This window comes from Cervus elaphus, chromosome 18, assembly GCF_910594005.1.
Source record: "Cervus elaphus chromosome 18, mCerEla1.1, whole genome shotgun sequence".
Lineage (NCBI taxonomy): Eukaryota > Metazoa > Chordata > Mammalia > Artiodactyla > Cervidae > Cervus > Cervus elaphus.
Window position 1 is genome coordinate 83,597,941 of NC_057832.1, and position 7,726 is coordinate 83,605,666.

At 38.7% G+C, this 7,726-nt stretch overlaps 1 non-coding gene across 1 annotated transcript; it reads left to right on the top strand.

Annotated features, from left to right (window-relative positions):
• The first annotated feature begins 1,854 nt into the window (after nt 1-1,854).
• Nucleotides 1,855-1,961, top strand: LOC122674937. Its single transcript, XR_006335101.1, has one exon. It is a non-coding gene; the product is annotated as a U6 spliceosomal RNA (small nuclear RNA).
• The last annotated feature ends 5,765 nt before the right edge of the window (nt 1,962-7,726 follow it).

The window sequence follows — 7,726 nt, forward strand, 5'->3', positions numbered from 1 at the left end:
TGAGTGTCAGGAGGGAAAGTTAGAGATAAGCAAAGAGCATGGCAAATAGACTATCAAAAAGTACGTAGTAAACCAAGTCCAAAAACATGAGTAATCAAAACCATGTAAATGCATTAAAGTGTTAAATCTCTCAGTCGTGTTCAACTCTTTTTGACACCATGAACTATAGCCTGCCAGGCTCTTCTGTCCATGGAATTCTCCAGGCGTAAATATTGGAGAGAGTAGACTTTCCCTTCTCCAAGGGATCTTCCTGACCTAGGGATCGAACCTGGGTCTCCTGCATTACAGGCAGATTCTTTACTGTCTGAGCCACCAGGGAAACCCAAATGCATTAAACTCACCTCCTAAAAAGCATAGTTCATCAAATGGAATTAAACAAAATTCAGTGCTTTGCAACTTACAGAAGACAAATATAAAGCAAAGCAAATACTAAGAAAAAAATACAAGGCAAGCACTAACCAGAATAAAGCTGTTGCAAAGTTTTACATCATTCATGCGTGTAACAAAAAACATTGTTAGGATTTGGATTAACTTCCCACCAGAAAGAACCAGAACAGCTGAGAATCACTCTCAGTGGAACCATGAGCCCCAACATCACTCCAGCTTTCCATCAAGATGCATCACCCACATGAAATGCTCCCAAAGCATGGTCAAATGTGTGGCTATGAAGGGGCCCTGCTGAATGGAAGTTGGCACTTGCCAGCTGCCTCTACAAAGATTAAGTCATGACCACGGCAAACTGCTGACCTTCGACATCCCTTGAAAGGAGCTCAGGGTGGAGATCAGATATAAGACACTCTGTTCTCTGGGAAAAACCTAGAAGAACTGGCCTTCAGACAGTCGGATGTTTTCAGGTAAAGATTTTTATGAGCCCAAGTTCTTACATCTTCTCTTACCTAGAGAAGCTCTAATACCACGAACCAACGTCTGGTCCTGGTTCTCCTGGCTAGCCCCTCAGCAGCTTTTCTACTTCTCTTCATCTTTGGGCCATTACCTTTAACTTTCTTGTGAAGTTTATTTCTTCTAGAATATAACAAATCTCCAAGTGGTAGTATGATAAGAATATTCCCTGGCCAACACCCAGACAATGCTAAAACCTGCCACCTTATCATTCTGCAGACTCTCATCTCCCTCCGTAAATGCACCCTGACAGAGAGCAGGCAAAGGGAACCCAGAGCCCCATGATGCCCCTGTACAGCCTGAAGAAGCCAGAGCAGTCATCACCCCTTTTCTCTTGAGACTGGATTCCCAAGTGCCTCAGAAAGGAAATAGGTAGGTAGGTAGACATGAGCAGAGTATCAAAAAGTGAAAGTGAAGTCACTCAGTCGTGTCTGACTCTTTGCGACCCCGTGGACTGTAGCCCACCAGGCTCCTCCATCCAAGGGATTCTCCAGGCAAGAATAGTGGAGTGGGTTGCCATTTCCTTCTCCAGGGGATCTTCCCCACCCAGAGATCAAACCCAGGTCTCCCGCATTGCAGGCAGATGCTTTCACCTCTGAGCCACCAGGGAAGCCCATAGAGTATCAAAAGGGGCCAAAGAATTGGCCTTAAACATAAAGAGAGTGAGGAATGTGCTGTCCTAAGGACAGAAGAACAGAAAAAAACCAAGAAGTGTCTTGGAATCAGGAATGGAAAAAAACCAGACCCTTATCATCCTTCCCTCTGCCATGTTGTAACTATTAACGGATTTCAGGTCCTCCTGAGCAGTATAAACTGTCTCCCCCCCCTACCCCACAGGGAGAAGGTATTTGCCTTACTCTTACCCCACCCAGTATACCTGCCTCACCCAATCAGCAAACAACCTGCAAGACCCCGCCCCGCCTCTTGTACCCTGGCTATAAAAATGGACTAAGGGTGCTCGCTTCGGCAGCACGTATACTAAAATTGGAACGATGCAGAGAAGATTAGCATGGCCCCTGCGCAAGGATGACACGCAAATTCGTGAAGCATTCAATATTTTTAAGGAAGCTATGGTACATATACACCATGGAATATTACTCAGCCATTAAAAAGAATTCATTTGAATCAGTTCTAATGAGATGGATGAAACTGGAGCCCATTATACAGAGTGAAGTAAGCCAGAAAGATAAAGAACATTACAGTATACTAACACATATATATGGAATTTAGAAAGATGGTAACGATAACCCTATATGCAAAACAGAAAAAGTGACACAGATGTACAGAACAGACTTTTGGACTCTGCGGGAGAAGGCGAGGGTGGGATGTTTAGAGAGAACAGCATCGAAACATGTATATTATCTAGGGTGAAACAGATCACCAGCCCATGTTGGGTGCATGAGACAAGTGCTCGGGCCTGGTGCACTGGGAAGACCCAGAGGGAGCGGGTAGAGAGGGAGGTGGGAGGGGGGATCGGGATGTGGAATACATGTAAATGCATGGCTGATTCATGTCAATGTATGACAAAAACCACTACAATATTGTAAAGTAATTAGCCTCCAACTAATACAAATAAATGGAAAAAAAAATGGACTAACGATCCATGTTCAGTGTTGGGTTCTCCCTTGAGCTGGCCCACTGTTCTAATAGCGTTTCCCACTCTAATAAACTTTATTTATTTTTCAAAAAAAAAAAAGATGCAGCACCTGGCTGTGGGCCCTAGGGAAAGAGGACCTGGGCAGAGTATGGCAGCCTTGCTGGGGCTAGAAGATGAGAGAAAGTTTCAGGAAGAAAGGCAGAATACAGGAAAAGAACCCCCAAACCACAGCGAACCCCTTGAGCTTTTGCCAGGTACTAAGTTAGGCTGTCATTCAGCAAGTGCTAAGCAAAACTCCACAAGACTGGGAGAAGAATGGCCAGGTTGGTTTAAACAGAATGGTGCCCAGACCTCACACAGATCAGGCAATGTTTATGCTATGACCAGTCAGAACATTGGGTCCTTGGAGATTATAGGGGCTCTCAGACCCTTTCACCACATGGGGAAAGAGTGAGAGGTACTCTGAGCCAGGGGCCAGCAAACTGACCTGTGAGACAAATCTTGTCCACCACTGTTTTTGTTTCCCAGGGAGCCTGGAGTGGTTTGTAAATGTTAGAATAGCTGGAAAAAGTCAAAGAGGTAATAGTATTTCATGACAAGTAAAAATCAGATTAAATTCAAAATTTCAGTGTCTGTGCGATGAAGCTTTATTGGAAAACAGCCACGCTCAGTAGTTTACATATTGTCCAGGACTGTTTTGTGCTGTAATAGAGACATTGAAAGTTGTGACAGAGGCCTTATGGCTCATAAAGTCTAAAATGCTTACTATCTGGCCTGTTAGAGAAATGTTTTCTCATTAGAGAAATTCCTTGTTCTATGCTCCTAGTAGCAAAGCTAACAGCAGGATGTTTAAGAAAACATGAGCATAATGAGGAAGGGGGAAGATTTTAAAGAACCAGATGGAGTTTCTAAAGATGCAAAATAACAGTATCACAGATAAACTTATTGGGTGGGCTTTCATCAGACTGGTCAATTTCTATGAATGTTACATGAGTATTTGAGCAAAAGACATATTTTCTAGGAGACAGTATAATCTTTGGTTTTGATTTATACAAAGCAAATCTGAGTTATACAATCTGAATGTGACTTAACCGATAATATCTTCTCACACTGATTGCATCTTCTATATGACATTTTTTTTGTCCATCTAAACCATCATAGACAGACAGCGACATTAAACTCTTCTTGTTCCATTCTTTTAATTTTAATTTGTCTATGTCATTATGTTTAAAGTGAGATTCTGTGGGCAGCACGTAGTTGGGTTCCATTTTTTATCCATACAGACACTTTCATTCTTTTAATTGGTTTGTTTAAATCATTTACATTTAATGCAATTCACTTAGGTAGGTCTATCATTCTATTATTTGTTTTCTGTTTGTTCCTTCTGACTTTTGTTTCTCGGTTTCCCCTTCCTGTCTAGTTTTGAGTTGCTAAACATTGGGTATATCAATTTTAATTTGCCTACTGTGATTTTTCACCATATCTGCTTGTATAATATTTTCAGTGATTGTTCTGTTTGATATCAACTTTTATCCTCTAATTAGAGTATAAACTTACCGTGAGATGGTTCCCTTTACCCTCCACCTTTTATGATTTATTTATCTTTTAATTATATCTACATAAGTTGAAAACACTATCAGACAATGGGTGTTGTTTTTTTTTTTTTTTTTTTTTTTGCTCTCAGCATTCAGTTATATTCTTTAAAACTCCAAAAGTGAAAAATAATCTATTACACTTACTTAGATATTTAACATTTCTGTCACACTCCTTCATTCCTGATGTACTAGCCTTTCCAGAACCATTTCCCATCCATCTGAGAATTTCTTCTGATAATTCTCTTGAAGCAGATCTTCTGGCAATGAATTCTCTGAGATTTCCTTCTTCTGTGAAAAATTTTATTTCATCTTCATTCCTAGAGAATTTGATGGCTGGAGAATTCTGTGTTGACAATTCCTTCCTTAGTGCTTTAAAAGCGTGGACTATTCTTCTGGCCTTGATGATTTCTGATGATAAAGTTACTGTTATTTGAATAGTTGTTCTGCTGTAAATAATGCATGGTTTTCCTCAAGTTGCTTTCAAGATCCCTTGATATTTAATTTTCAGTGTTTGATTGGGAGAGAAACAATATCTAACTCAGGGTTCCTGTGAGGATGAAATGAGTTAATTCAGAAGAGCATCTTGAACAGGGCAACCATATGTCAAGGACTCAGTGAGCTTTATTATGTATCTCAATATATGTAAAGAAAATCAAAGTCAACTCATTTTCATTTTGGAATACGTCATCTTATGAAACTGGAGTGGCTACATAACCTGTTCCTGAAGATGCTCTTCTTAAACACAGAGAAGACCCCAACAAACAATCTTTCATGAGTCATCAGCAACTGGACAGCTTGTGATGAAAATTTCCTCACCCTGAAGTTGAAGGAAAAGAAAATTCAGAAAGGAGCTGGGGATTTAAAAAAGACAGAAAACCTAGAAAAGACAAAAATAGATAACAGAATACAGTGGTTTCTTAAAGAGACAGTACAACAGTGCCTCTTTCCATGAATTCGAGAACCTCAGTGCATTTTAGGAAACCTTACTAGAGTGAGAAATAACTGGGAGAAAGACAACAGCTGTTTTTAAAAAGAGATTATTAATATCTTGTCACAGTGGAGCTCAGCAAGCATTTATTTCAAAGTGCTAAGCTTTTGAGTTTCAATTTTCTAATTAAGAAGCAAAAAAAATTGCAACTGAGCTTGCTATTTAAATTGGAAATAAATGTGCATAAAACTAATATTTTAAAGAATCAATTTGCTTCTCTGTTCTGACTTTTCTATCTTTTCTACTCAAATCTTTAATTCATTCATAAAATAATAGAAAGCCCTTTAGTTTCAAATACTTCCGTTGATTTATCAAATAGAACAGAGTAAATCTAGAATTACTTAATAACTTATGAAACTGAAAGAACTAAAAACCAGTTGGCTAAATCACTATTTGTGTTTTTTCCAATTGTGGACACAAAATACCTTAAAGAGATGATACCTAAAGTTATTAAGTAGTATAATATTAACATTTCCCAAGTGATCATGATAAATATGCCTTTATCCAGATGTTAAATTGTACCAAAATGCCCTAGCTAAGTTTTTAACTGGGAGAAGATACATATATAATACAAATAGCAGGCTATAAACAGTCAAGAGAAATCTCTCATTAATTTGAGTCCCTTTTAAACCTTTTAAATTGCTACTACCTTAATTCCTAACAATAAAAATAATCCAGAAGGACACATCATTTTCATTTATAAAACATTTATAAGATAAATTCCTCAATAATCAGGCAATCACTATGTCTTCTGGAGTTTGCAAAAAGCAATTTGATTTCAATTTACTAAGCAAAAATAGCAAGCTAAAAGAACAAATCTATAATAGGATTTTTATTTCATATGCAAGTATAAAAAATTCTCTCTGTTAAGTGAAACATGGAATATTAACATTACATAACAAGCATGAATGATCTGATTAATTTAATGATCTTTATGCTTTATATTTTTTGAGACATTACTAAAGGAAATAATTTTAAAATAAACTTCTAATCTAGATAAGTGTTAAATGTACAAAAAGTTGTGAAAATGGTACAGAGAATTCTCATATAACTTACACCCATTTCCACTATTTATATTATTATATTCTGCATTATCTTAAATAAAATATGTATTGTTATAGTCCACATCTTAGTGAGCGTGCTCAATTGCTCAGTCGTGTCCGACTCTTGACGACCCTAGGGACTGTAGCCCACCAGGCTCCTCTGTCCATGGGATTTCCCAGGCAAGAATACTGGGGTGGGTTGCCATTTCCTCCTCCAAGGGATCTTCCCAACCCAGCGATCAAACCCACATCTCCTGCACCTCCTGCATTGGCAGGTGAGTTCTCTATAAATCTGCCACCCGGGAAGCCCACATCTTAGTGTGTTTAAGCTAATGAATCAATATTGACACATTATTATTTACTGATGTCTGCATTTTAGTTGGATTTCCTTAGTTTTCATCCATTGTCCTTTTCCTGTCCCAGGTCCCACCTGGAATACCATATGATATTAGTTGTCATGTGTCCTTAGGCTCTTCTTAACTATAACAATTTCTTGAACTTTTTCTTGTTTTGGATGACTTTTACGGTTTAGAGACTTATTGGTCAGGTATTTTGTACCTAGACTGAGGTTTATCTGATGTTTTGCCATGATTACACTGGGGCTATATGTTTTTAGGAGGAAGATCACAAAGATAGAGTTCTCTTCCCATCACAGCATATCAAGGATGCGTACTACCAACATAACTTATGATTCTTACCTTGGTCACCTGGCTGAAGTCATGTCTTCAGGTTTCTCCATTGTGAAGTTACTCTCTTCCCCATTCCATACTGTGCTCTCTGGAAGGAAGTCACCACTATGCACAGCCCACACTTAAGGACTGGGGAGCTATGTTCCACTTCCCAGAGAGCAAAGCATCTCCATTGCTTGAATTTTCCAGCACAAGAGATTTGTAGCTTCTCCCCATTTATTATTTATTTATTTATGCAGTCATTTATTTATGTCACACTAGTGGATTCATTTTATTCTTTGGGCTGTAATCCAATATCACTATACTAATTTTGTTCCTATCACAGCCCCTGCTTTGGCCATCACGAGCTCCTTCAACTGGCTCCCAGGTCCCTATGACAACATCTTGCTTCTTCAGTCATTTCCTCTTCTGGCGCTAACAGGGGTCTCAGGCTCACCCTGTGCATTCGCTGTCCAGACACAGAGTCAGCTTGGCATCTCGTTCCTTTCACCACTGAACAATATCCCACCATACAAACAGACACAGTTTGTTTGCCCATTCGCCTATTGAAGGACATCTTGATTGCTTCCAGTTTTTGGTGATTATGAATAAAGTTGTTCTAGATACTAGTGTGTGACTTTTTGTGGATGTAATTTTTCAAATTAGTTGAAAAATACTCAGAAGTATTATAGATTTAAACAAAATTATTTTGGGTCAATTAAGAATAGAAAACTAAGATATTTTATCTTCATTTATTTCTTCTCTGTGGCTCCACATTTCTGATATTATATCATTCTGTTTAGCCTGAAAGACTTCTTTAACACTGATGGCAGGGCACATCTCCAGGATCAGGAAGATCTTTCCTGGATCTTCTCAGTGAGAACGTGGTAATGTTGCTGGACTAAAAGCCCACGTGAGTGTGGACTCTGACTAAG